General features: G+C 34.8%; 1 protein-coding gene across 3 annotated transcripts in view; it reads left to right on the top strand.

Annotated features, from left to right (window-relative positions):
- The first annotated feature begins 3,902 nt into the window (after window positions 1-3,902).
- Window positions 3,903-13,965, top strand: part of LOC138706464 (uncharacterized) — a 61,625-nt gene continuing 51,562 nt past the window's right edge. For all 3 annotated transcript variants that reach the window (XR_011334001.1, XM_069835793.1, XM_069835794.1), the window contains exons 1-4: window positions 3,903-4,057; window positions 4,517-4,631; window positions 6,492-6,603; window positions 9,183-9,234. The gene's annotated coding sequence lies outside the window, so the exon portion shown is untranslated. The remainder of the gene's footprint in view (window positions 4,058-4,516; window positions 4,632-6,491; window positions 6,604-9,182; window positions 9,235-13,965) is intronic.

A 13,965-nucleotide genomic window follows, 5' to 3' on the forward strand; every position in this document is an offset into this window, starting at 1 on the left:
CTTCGGCGTGAAAGAATGGCGTATCTCCAAAGACTGAGTCGTAGAAAAGTTAAAATGTATTCTTGATTCTCAGTCAATATCGAATTGTAAATTTATAATTTATTAAAAAAAGATGTAAAAAGATATAATTAAAGAACTGCTTATATGAAAATAAATATATAATCTTCATAGAATGATAGTCTACTTTTAGATTAACTTGTATCAATTTTAATGTAACTGGTAAGATACGTAGCCCCATTATTGTTCCAGAGGATATAATAATAATAATAATAATAATAATAATAATAATAATTTATTTTAGCTGCCAAGTTAAGGCCGTAAGGTCTTCTCTTACACTCAACCAGCAAAAAGTATACATTATGTATGAACTTAAAAGCTACAAAGAATACAACAATCTGACTTAAATATAAGTTACGTCTATACAAGAGTTACTCATGAATTAAACAGTAAAATGCTATGAACTATTAATTAAACAATGAAATACAAACTGTGTAGCAAAATTAAACTAAAATACATAGAATGTTAATATATTTAAAATAATGTTAGATAACAGGAAGTACTGAGAGGCAATTTTGAAAGTACAGCGCTATCAGGATGCATGTCTAAAGAAAGAAGTTACCATATAGTCAGCGATCGTTAAGTCATTATAATTAGAGTGAATTGCTAAGAAGGTTATCCTTTAAGCTATTTTTTAAAATGTTTATTGTCTTTCAACCCCTAATTCTTTGGGACAAGAAATTCCATTGTCGCGAGGTGGATACTGTAAAAGATGAAGAGTAACAATATGGTCTATGAAGAGGTATAGACTACTGCATTGTAACTTAACTGATAATTCCTTTTAGAAACAATGATGAGGAGGTGATGCTGGGAAAACCAGGTGTGACGAAAGCATTTCCAAGAAAATCTGCTCAATACCGTCTCTGTCTAACACAAATTCTACTTGAATCCTTAGAGATATAAACGTCTAATAACCGACAAGATATCTGTTCAGGTAAAGCACAGTCTTAAAAATTTAAAAACATAAATTTGTTGACCAAAAATGTAATATTTGAAGAAATACTCAACACACTGCGCTATGTCTGTAATTTACTGAAAGCAGAATTTGTCCGCCAGTTCTCACCCATGTTGAAATTCGAAGTAGGAAAGTAGGATCATAACTTTCACCTAAATGTCCGCGCTTGTTCCACTCTCGAACCCTAATCCATTTATACATCCCAAACAGAAAGACAAAGGATTTGACCAGTGCTATAAGGCGATCAGTTGGCTACGTAATTGCCGAGCCAGTCTATTGTCCCCGATGGTAGATTGAAGACAGTCAAATGCCCCACCACCACCACCGGGAGCACGCCATTGGCCGGCAACTGGCGTCATGTGAACGCGACATGCTAATTACTACGCTGTTTTGGGGACTAGGCTGCTTGAGTCAACCGAGAAGTGAGTTTTCTCGCGTATTTTTCAGTAGAGATGGGATGATTCATTTTGAAGTATCGGTTCAGTAAGAACGATTCCCTAAAATGATTCGTTCATTTGATTCACAGATGTTCCGATACAAGTATGAACGAATTACACAGTGGATCTTCATTTCTATCCAGCGATACCTTTCGTTCGTTACTACAATATTTACTTCACGTTCACTTTTTGCTCACTAGATGACAGCACATCACAATGCATTAGTGGTAAATTGACACGGTCGTCCACTGGTTGCAAAGACGTATTAAAGACATAGTAGTACATATACTTAAAGAGATAGAGAAATGGGTACCGGTATATACAATAAGTTTAATATCTCCTACATTATGTGACTCTACTGTAATGTTATAAAGTTATAATATTTAGGCTACATAATCATTAATCAGTAATGAAAAATAGAGATAAAATAATTAAACAGGTCACAGATTTTACAGTTTGAACACCAAAAGGAAGTTGAGAAAATTTTAATAAAACATAAAAATCCAGGAAAGTCTGCTTAGTCTGATTGGCGTGTATGTTTTCCCTATCTCTTTTACATTTTTTGTCTAAAAATATTATACAAATGGTACAGTTTATGCGTTATAATATTCACAAGTTTTGTTTTTTAATTTTCCTGTAGGCCTAACTTCATATTTTTAAATTTATGGTGGGCGACATTTTCTAAATTTCATAAATGGTTGGCGATTTTGTACTATTCTGTTTAGGATAAATATATTGTTTAAGTATGTGATAAGGAATACTAGCTTTCGTATCCATGTGATTAATTTAGACGTATGAATATGAACAAGTTAGTCTATAATTAAGAACATCATAATTGGATTAAGCTGGAACGGTATCGGTAATTAAAAAATAAATAGTTGATGTAATGCGAACAATTTTATTTTCTACCCGTTTTAAAAGATTAATGAAATAGATATTCTACCTTAGCAATTCATTATATCCAAACATGGCACTGACAACTTAAATACATCGTTCTATGAGATTAATAACAGCTGATTTTAACAAGGTTCCTCTACCAGCTACCAGATGTCGCAAATATCGCAGCGTATGAAACAAGCACGTCTGTTACTGGGCGGATCTAGACATCTGCTAGTGAGCGGACCAATAAGGAACCTGGATTCAGAAGATTCGATGTAGAAAACGATTCATAACGAGTGAGAACCGAGAACACTATCGATTCAACTTTCGGTTCAGGAAGGAATCGATTCATTTCGTTTACTGAATCATGATTCGTTCGTTCGGTTCAATGATTCGTTCATTATGAACAACTCGTTCATAATCTTACCACCACTATTTTTCAGTTGTTCTTCGTTGTAATAATGCCCCCAAAGTGGAGTGACGCTATTAATATCAAATTCTTTGAGCTGTCTAAGGAGAAGCGATGTTTGTGGGACCAGCACCATGACTTTTACAAGAACAAAAATTCTCGCGAAAAGGCATTGTCTGGTATTGTTGGTGAGAATGAACATTGAAGGATTCGGTGCTGCTGAGGTCAAAGCGAAAATTAAGTCCCTCCTTGGCACTTTCAACATAAATTCGCTAAACAGATTCGCTGACATCAGAAACTGTCGGAATTTAGTAGCGTTCAAAAGCAAACTTATTAAGCATTTTCTTACTGCGTAGAGTAGGTTTACTTTTTACTTAATTAATAAAAAATTTCTTTTCTCTTTTCTTATCTTCTACAATAAGCTGTCTAGCTATTATTAAATAGTTAATCTTTTATAGTACTTTGATTTTTATTGTATTTGTAAATTTAATATTAATTGTAATTATAATTGTAATAGTATTCTTAATATTGTAGTTGTAATCCCTTGGTAGAGGGGAAGAGAAGGCCCGGTGGCCTTATCTCTACCAGCTTAAATAAATAGGTTCTAAAAATAAACAGCAACTCGGGACACCACAGATGCTGCACACTCAGTCATTTTTCGTCACCTACTGCCACGGCAATACTTTCCTCGTGTGAGTTGGTCAACTTTCAACTTGATTGGGCGGCGACTGTCTCGCAACATTTTGGTAAAAATTGTCCACAATTATTTTCTCGCCAATAGGCCTCCTGTAAATGCGACTTAAGAGACAATAGGATTTAATTTCCTCTGGGAATAAGAGACAGCCATATTTAATTTCTTTTGCAAGTCAGATATAACATACAGTATTATTTAACGGCAGGACACCGCTATTACCCAAATGAAAAAAAAAACTTTATTGCTCAAAAACAGTTTTAAAAGCAGTAACGAAATATAATAAATATTTGTAAAAATTAATGAACGAATAAAATATTGTTACTTTCATCACGTCTATCTACCTAGAATCTAAATATTCTCCAGATATGTACGTGCAATAGTGACTAAAGAATCAATGGGCAGACCTTTCTTGGAAGAATATTGCGCCATAGCTGCAGCTGTATTTATCAAAGTAAGTGTTAACCTATGTGAGTGCTTTATTAAACATTGGCGGGAAGCCAAGTTGGAGCTCAGACAGAGATGTTAAACATTGTAAAACAAATACACATCACTTTTTCGTGTGCAAGCGAACCAGAAACATCGACATTTTTTTCATCCTGTCTACTGCGTAAATTTTCAAACAACAGGTATGATAAAGTAGAAACTGTCTTACAAGTTATGTAAAATTAAATACAGGTTTCGTCAATTTGAACTTATTCACACTATCAACATATTCATTATGAGTATAATGTTAAAAATAGCTTAGTAGGTAAATATACAGGTATCTCTTAAAGCTATACGGTGTATGGTGGCATGGAGGTAAAGCACACGTGCTTTCTTGATCTCGGCACAAAGACGTGGTGTGCCCAGAACCAAGCTCCGGCCGACTTTTACCTCAGGAAGAAACCTGCATTAAATTTGACAGCAGACTGTAGATACCTGGAGCCGGTCAGAAAGTTATAGTGACAAAAATTCTACCACCACACGGAGGCGAATCCGGGACATTCCACTTCGCAGTCTATTCTGCAGAAAATGCGCCACAACACTTCCAAGAATAGATTGGTAACGTTTGCAAATCTAATTATATACCTTCTTAATCTATGCAGACTTGACGGAAAGATCGGAGAGAGCTGTCTGTATTGCACATCGACACAAGGGACTGCAAGATTCTGCACCTCACTCTACGCCAAGAAACAGAACTTAGAAGTGCTTGCATTACAGGTGAGTTCGATCTTACAATATATTCTCAGGTTTATGTAATATGTCGTATCAATATGCGACACATAATACATTAATTTCTTCATTAATGTCAATATTTCCTATGATTGCTTTCTTACTGAAAGATTCGGCTTAAAATTTCTGTGACCTGTTTCTTAATGTGACTAATTTGACTAGTGGAGAGTTGACAAATAAATCTGTGAGAAATGGCAACTTGAGTACTGTACATTTTGTTTCTTAAAATTTTTTTGACAAGATGACCCTCAACTGTTGACAAATTTGACAAAAAATATGGCAGATCTCAACATAGGATTGCTTCAGAAAATCAGAAAAGAAAAGAATATCTATTATTATGCATTATTTTTTGTATTTCCACCAAAAATAATAAAAGGTGGAAGCAAATTGTTCTGTTACTGATGAAGCATTAGATCAACCTGTGTTTCATTTAAATTCACATTCAATCCAAAATTATTACTAGTACAAGCTTTTACGTTTTGTTGAGGTTAAACTAATCTCTCACAAAATTCATGTGTATATTTTTTACAACAAAATTAACAACACTTTTTCTGTATATTTTTATTTTCTCTCTTGGGTTATGTACTGTAATTCTTCCTGAAAAGGGGACATACACCTTTTAGTACTGAAAAATTAATGAAATTTAGTATTTTTATCTCGGCAATTAATAGTTCTGTAACCTTGAAATCATATATATGCTCAATATACACTATTTTTTGCTATTGTATACTATAGTATTTCCAGATTTAGTAACACTGGTATTGTTATGGGTTATTATAAATACAAAATGACACACGTAAATTTTGTTTATTGAAGCGCTTCCATGAAAACTCTAACAGTTTTTAAGATATTGCAGTAAAATGTTGCATGCTACTGTATTTTGTAATTGTGAATAGACATATCTAGAGCTATTGGTTTAACACTTAAAGTTTTTTAATTTTTTATATTTTTGATCTAAAAAATTAACTGTTACTTTGAAAATGTAAACTAAAATGAGGTATTTAAAAGTTTTGATATAATACTGTTCATATTATGACATTCAGGAATGATTAGAAAATACCATGGTAACGGCATTTGAACCCACAAATTGCTGCTGCCATTTTGAATTGTTAATGACTCATAATGGTAATAATAATAAAAGTAATCCGTGGCGTCACAGCCCTGCAAGGGCCCAGACCGACCAGGTGGTTGCTGGCCTCACGTTCATATGCCGAAGCAGAGCTGGACGATCATCCAACCAGAATTGCGGTATCGTGTGGTTAGCACGGAAACCTGGTTAATGAATCTTGCGCAACTATATTTTTGACGTATGTTCTACTATAGATGCAAGAGAGAGAAATTTTAAGTTTTGAAATTAAAAGTTTATTCTGACGTCACTCATAATTTTCCACAGTCTCGTTCCATTCTCTATTTAATGTGCCTTGCAGTTTTGCAAACAATAGTCACAGAATTATTGGGTATGTGGGTTGTGTATATGCATGAATATCAAAATACACTACAGAGAAAAAGAAAGTAGCGTACATATATTTTATTGATTTAATTCGAGTATAGGTATTTCACGCAAATGAATGGGATTTTCTAAAATCACCTATAAATTTCTTGTAAATCATTTATCTTTTACAACATTTAACCGTGTATATGTAAAACTTCCAAACATGGATTCAGCTGGATGAGTGAAAGGTTCCGTCGCAAAGTGTAGTCCAGGATAGAAGGCAAATAACTTTTTATTTAATTAATTCTCGAAAAACTGTTACGTTAACAATTGTTGCCTACAATTATAAGTTTCACATATCGTAAGATCATGAACATGCGATGAATTAAATTATATTTCTTTTTTTTTTTCCACAGGCGCTACAACAGCTTAGACTACAATAACAACACAGGATGGACGAAGGCAAGGAAGGAGCAGATAATATAGTTTTCTGTGAAGATAACAAAGACGAAGAATATGAAATTTTCGGTAATAACGCAAGTTCTATTACTAATATAATTAGTGACTCTACATGTAGAGAATATTTAACATGACAGTATCGTACTGAATTATAGAAATTAAGATAAATAATACTCTTAAAAATCACTTTTCCAGGCAGTTTTCGTCCAAACATCTTTCCGAATGTACTGGACATCATACTGTTCTTCCGTTGTTAGCAATGTGTCATACTTATATCTGTTCTATTTCTGTCGAGAAAGACGAGTGTGTACAGTAGTGGCAAAAAAATGGGGGCCGACCCTTGTAGCTGATTTCAGAGCCTTGTTCACTCCAGAGCACGAAAGACTGGTAACTAAAACTTTCGTCGTTCGAATCCTGCCTGGGAAGGATATTCTTTTTTTGTTCCTTATTCAAATTTATTCCCAATACTTTTCGATTGCAGCGATATTTTACTACTTAATTAACTTATTATTCCCAGAACATGAATTTTACCAGCTATCGAAAAGTATTGGGAATAAATTTGAATAAGGAACAAAACAAGTTTCCTTCCCAGGCAGGATTCGAACCACGAAAGCCTTAGTTACCAGTCTATCGTGCTCTGGAGCGAATAAGGCTCTGAAATCAGCTACAAGGGTCGGTCCGGTTCTTTTTTTTTTTTTTTTTGCCACTACTGTACGCTAAATAAATTCTTTGCAAATCAGATGAGGAAGGTAACCTATTGGATCCATGTAGTATATCATATAGGGTGAACCGTAAGAAATGTCATTAATTTCAGGGGTTATTCTTTGAAATATTTGAAACAAAAAGTTTAATACAATCTTGTTCGTTTTTGCTTTCTTTTCGAGATAAAGATTTTTTCATAAATATGAAGTAATTAAACATTGTAAAATTCCTTTGCAGAACGAACAAATTTCTGCACATTTAAAGCACAAAACTAGAATCGTTTCAATAACTTGTTATCATAATACACTGCTCTCTTAAATTGACTGAACATATTATCAAGTATTAAATCATGTTTTTCCCAAAACACGGTATGCAATTTTTAGTATAAAACAACTAATATCTCGAAAAAGAAAGCAAAAAGGGGCAAAATTTTATTAAACGTTTTTGTTTGAAATATCTAAAATAAAATAACCCCCAGAATTTAATGACATTACTAACGGTTCATCCTGTATATTGAAAGTTATTCAAGGACAGAGTTATGTAACAACAGACCAACCAGCAAAATCACTTATTAGAGATATTGAGGTATTTGTTTGGAATTATTTATAAACTCATAGTCTCAATTTTACTTTGTTCAATTTCAACTTGCCCTGAGCATGGAATAAAATAGTTTCAAGACAAAAACAAGTCTTTATTTACCATTATAATGAATATGATGTAAATTTTGTAATAGAATAGTTGTTGGTCTCTCCTCGCAAAATAGAAAATGGAGAAAAAGTAAGTGAACAACTAAAACTCTATGTGTTCATGTATTCTTTAAGACAATTTCAACTATATGCCTGTAGATGACATCAAAATCTAATTTTTTTAAGAGCTAATTGATCTGCTGTTGTATAACGTCGTCCAAATATCAGTCAAGGCAAAATTCTATATCTAGGCCGAATATTATTCGGTTTCTAAACCTTGGCAATATGTCCCTGGGATATGAAAGTATATTTTCATGATTATTGTATGGAAAATCTCGAGGAAAGTTAAAAAGAGAACGGAGCGCGACGGAGCGCGTGACAAGCCACTTACTCGTCTGTTGTCATACAGCGTATTCCGAATCTCACCGGCCCCGGTGGACAACAATGACGTCACGCTGCAGCGAAGTAGGAACAAAACTGCTGGAAGGATCGATGGCTGTCATGGCGACTGTATAAGTTGTTGTCTGTGCTACGCTAGCAAAATTTTGCGAAATTTCCGTACTGTCATCTCGTTCAAAAAAAAGAGAGCATAAACAATTTATTTCTTGAACCGGAGTAATAACTGGTCCGTTGACATGTTCGCTCATAAGCCATTAGCATATTGTTTTTAAGTTGTGCTCATTACAAACAATACAGCAGAACTAAAGTAGAACACACCGCCATGACACAACAGTGCACGATATCATTCGTCTGCTATTTACCGCCCTATACAAGAACCAATCAGATTCACTGATGGTGGCTGATGGAGACTGCCAACACCAACGAGTTAGCTAACTCGTTGGCCACCAACTCTGCAGGTTGATTGCACCGGTGCGACGTCGGTGGAGCATCAGTCATGCCATCGATGAAATTCGGAACACCGTGATGCCATCAGATTGCTCAGCGCTGAGACTCGGAATACGCTCATAGTTAACTTTGAGTGGTGTGATCATATTACATTAAAATGGGACAATTTTATCCGTATTCCGTTCCGCTTAAGAGTTTCACGTTAAGAGGACGAAAATGTCACAGTAGTATGAGAGCTCTGTATATAGTCCAAACTTCATAATGACATAAATTTTTCAAAAATTAAATTACGTAATTATGTTTGTCTAAAATTAATTGAATTTATTAATTTAGATACAATTACAAAATAGGAAATTCATAAATGGGGAACCCACTGTTTCATATATTTTTGTTATGAGTATTTTTTCTTTTCAGGTAATCTTACGGTGAATCCTTCAAGATCTGAAAGAATGTTTGAAAATATTGAGTAAGTATATACATATGTGAATGCATTTAGTACCCATAGACATTCATGTATAGTATAAGCCCCTACGTAAGAATGAAAGAACTTCATTTGAATATAAATATTTAAAATGTTTTCTAGAGTCTAGGAATCTCAGAGCCAGATGTGTGAAAACGAATACAGAAAACTGTATTAGACTCAAAGTTAGCGAATGTAAGCACGATGAAAGACAGAGATTCTGTGTCGTAGATTTACGAAACGTAATAAATTCTAACATTGTCAAAATTATTTACAGCTATTATACCTCACTCCTTCCAGTTCTTTGTTTTGTGGACAACTATCCCTATAATCCAAAGTTTCAGATGTCTCTGTAGGAAAATTTGTCGTGATGCTGTACAATCTATATTGCTAAAAACATAATGTTATATATTATATTATATTATATTATATTATATTATATTATATTATATTATATTATATTACATAATAATAATAATAATAATAATAATAATAATAATAATAATAATAATAATAATAATAGCATAATGTGTCCCTTGAAGGGCAAAGGCCTCCTGCTAGAGGGTAGCTCTGTTTCACTAACGCGGTTGTGTCTAGTGTTTCTTTGTCTGGTTGGAGTTGATTTCGCTGTCACTTTCATTAATTTGATTTCACTAACACTTTGATTATATTGAATGCACTATCACTGAGTCAACTTGGGATGTTGTTTGTAGCTGGCACTGTCTTCATTTGTAGTCGACTTCCAATTGTTCTCCATGTTCCCCTGCTTCTTGCTATTCTGGACCATTGCTGACCTGCTTGTGTTGTGTAGAAGTCTGCCCACCTCTCCCTTGGTCTGCCTCTGTGCCGGTCTCCTGTGCGCGGGTCCCACATGGTGGCTCTGTATGTCCATCTTTCGTCTTTCATCCGCGCGATGTGGCCTCCCCACTTCCACTTCAATTTGCTCTTTGTGTGACGTTTGTTGTTGATGCCATTTGGGACAGCGACTCATTGAAAATTCTGTCTCTCATAGTTATTCCCAATATCTTTCGTTCCATTATATTATATTATATTATATTATATTATATTATATTATATTATATTATATTATATTATATTATATTATATTATACAGAGTGTCCCAAATTGATGTATAGGCCCTACATATTTTGAAACACTATTTCGGAGGAACGAGATGAGACAGAAATATGATTTTTGCGCTCTGTATTCCTTAAGCCCGAACGTACTCATACATTCCAGATAGTGATCTCATCTGAACAGGCACAGAAAATTAATCAAGTCTTCTAAAAGCTTATCGTCTTATTGGGGTCTCGGTCAATGCAATCGTAAAATCAGTCTTGGAATAGAATTGTTAGTGTGAAGAAGTTAAAGTACCATGTGGATTGCACAGTATAACATTACATTAGCGATGTAAAGTGATCGATAGTGATTGTTATAAAACATCAATGTGTCTATAGGATAGTGTAGTGGATGTGTAAATACTGTATGCCTCAAAAGTGCTGTGTACTAGAATGCAGATCAAAGTTTGATAGATAGGCCTATATTAACACAGTACTCGTAGAACAGTAGTGGTGACGGGTGAAACATAGTGATAATTTTGAACCTGTAAATTCCGCTGTAGTTTGTATCAATCTTGAATTTAATTACAAACTTTATACATGGAGACAAAAAACAACCTACAAACATTTCTAAATTAACTAAAGTTGAAACGTCAAGGCGAAAATACAGTATACTGGGACATCATTTTATTTTTACTAACATTTTTAATATTAACCTGGCTACACCTTTGGATCAACGCCGTTTGTTACCCCCTTCCACAACTGGAGTTTGATGATACTGGCGTAATATACAAACAAATCACTTTACTAGGTATAGGAGGGAAGAAAAGTAGTTCATCCATTTACGTAAACTAGGAAATATCGCGGTTTTCAGTTTGATCATTTTCATTAGGTTTTTGTTTAATCAAAATACAGTACAGTATTAATAATGAGTGTTTTTCCTCACGAACTTAGCTGTCCATGTGGACGTATTCATTATGCAGTGTATATTATACTGTCTACAGCACATTAGCGTATAATATAGAGAATGAAGTTAAATTGAAAAATAATCATAATATGGATATTTAAACACATTTTTGAAAATGGTGGCCATTCATTTCGATACAGACTTCAGTTATAATGTGCATATTAACGCACTATTGACTACTGTACCTAATCCCAATTACCAGTTTCGTCCTTCGTACTAGTAACTCATGTTGAAATAATTCTGTACCTACTCTATAAAAGATTACCTTACGTACTACTGTAAATTCAATCTTCATATCTGCCCGATCCGAAAAGATAAAATTACTCAGACATACTATCTACTGTCCGTCCAAGTGGTTATGTCGCAGGGTCGTAGAAAGGGAGGAAATCACGTGACAGTTAATTACTTAACGAGGCCCTTTTATTTAAGTTATTCTAAACAATCGTATAATATTACGTAGATGTCCAATTCCTAACAGAAATTAATGTTCTAAGACAGCCCAGCCACTAGCTGGCGAATAAAAGCTGGTGGGGAAACCGGAATACGACGTAGGCAAATGGACGACAGTACCTGTGCAAAAATGATTCAATATTGAAAGCTCTTTCGTCACTGGAAAACGCGAATATATTTTTGGAACGTACTGTTTACTATGACCATAAGGCTACTATGATTGTATATGCGGTCTTGGATCTGTGTGGAGGACGGTTGAACTTCATTAGTAGAATGGGTGGGAGTGAAGTACATTCAGAAACTCAAGTACAATAAAAATTGAAGTAAAAATAAAATTATGTCCCTGTATTTGATACTTTTCAACAGTAAGTCATTTTTAATTGTGCGTATTCAAATTTCAATCCTTTAAATAAATTATCATATTATTTACTTCTAAACTCATATTCACTTTGATGAAATATACCTATCTATTTTTAAAAGTGCAATTTAAATATTCAAAACTCTGTAAATAGAAGGAAAATAAACAGAATTTGTTTTTACTTTTTGGACTAACATTATATTGTGAAACAATAAAGTAGGTCTATCTAGAATCCAGAAGCGCTTTACTTATTATGAGAATAATCTCCTGTTGCCCACTATCATCTTAATGTCAGATTACGGAAATTAATATGTATAGGCCTACAAGTTCTACACGTGAACGTTGTATCAGGTCACAGCGTATATATGTACAGTCCGCGTCTGGCCGCGAAACCAGGTGGCCCGGGTTCGAATCCCGGTCGGGGCAAGTTAAGGTTTTTTCCGGGGTTTTCCCTCAACCCAATATAAGCAAATGCTGGATAACTATCGGTGCTGGACCCCGGATTCATTTCATGCATTATCACTTCCACTTCATTCAGGCGCTAAATAACTGAGATGTTGATACAGCGTCGTAAAATAACCCACTAAAATAAATAAAAAATATATATACACATATGTAAATAAATAAGTACATAAATAAATGGTGAAAATTACAATAATTACAATAATACAATATATCACAGTAAAAATAACAAAATTATTTACACTGACTATTTGTTTCATGAGTGTCTGTACATTACAATGCGTGACCGTAAATAGTTTAAGTGTTTCTTTCTGATAAAATAAGTTTTCTTCTTTTCTAATGAAGTGTTCTCTACCAAATCCTTCTATTAGAGTACTAATATCTAAGTGCGTAACTTTGTTTTATTTCGGCATGTTCGCCGAACATCAGATCTGAAGTTATACGCCGTGCTATATTCCATACATACTGTGACAGCGACGTGAGATTCGAACTCACGACCAGCGTCCCGGCGGAGAGAAGAGAGGGGAAAGGGCCTACGCGGCAAGGGAGTGTGCGCGCGCAACTGCTGCGTGCGGAGTGGAAGGGGGACGGACCCTCCCGACTCTTCCAGAAGTCCGTCGAAGTGGAGATATCCAGATAATTCGAGAGGACACCCGTAGAAATCTCTCGGAACTACGATTTTGCTATAAAAGAAGAAACGCGGCCGACTTGAGCAGTTTCAGTTGATTAGTCAGCCAGTCAGTGAGTAAGCCAGAGCAAGCAAGCCAGTCTTGTGTACCGGAGTTCGGCTCGAGTGTGCGTCCGCAACTGTGTCAGCATCCGAAGGCCTGAGTTCGAGTGCAGTGGACCGCAGTTGGAGGGACCTGAGTTCGAGTACATTGGACCGCAGTTGAAGGGACCTGAGTTCGAGTACAGTGAACTGTCTCTGAAGGTCTGTGGTTCGAGATACTGTGAACTCGAGTGACTGAGCTAGAAGAACTGTGAACTGAGAACTGATAGTTCTGATTTGTAAATAGTGCTTTGTAAATATTAGTTAAGATTAACAGTTCATTGTTGTTCATAATAGTCCAAGTAAATTGTCATTGCCGTCAGTGGAGTGCTATAACGAATACTGTGTTGAGTGAAAATCCTATTGTTGAGTTGAAATAAATTCACAATACCTACACTGTTGCAGATTGCTCCTAGTGTCTAGGTAACCAAACGCAGGTCTCTAGTCATTATATACAATTGGATACATTTTGGAATTAGTACACACACTATGTCAAATTAATTATTTCTGTCTTCATTCTCCCATTATTTATTGTGTACGAATAATAAGTGTATTGTGACTTCTATTCAAAACAATAATGTAACTTTTACTGTCACAACAATAATGACTTTCTATAATTGAATTTAAACACTCCGTTCAACAATGGATATTCCACTCCACACAGCAACACAGT

Source organism: Periplaneta americana, chromosome 9, assembly GCF_040183065.1.
Source record: "Periplaneta americana isolate PAMFEO1 chromosome 9, P.americana_PAMFEO1_priV1, whole genome shotgun sequence".
In the NCBI taxonomy this organism is placed as follows: domain Eukaryota; kingdom Metazoa; phylum Arthropoda; class Insecta; order Blattodea; family Blattidae; genus Periplaneta; species Periplaneta americana.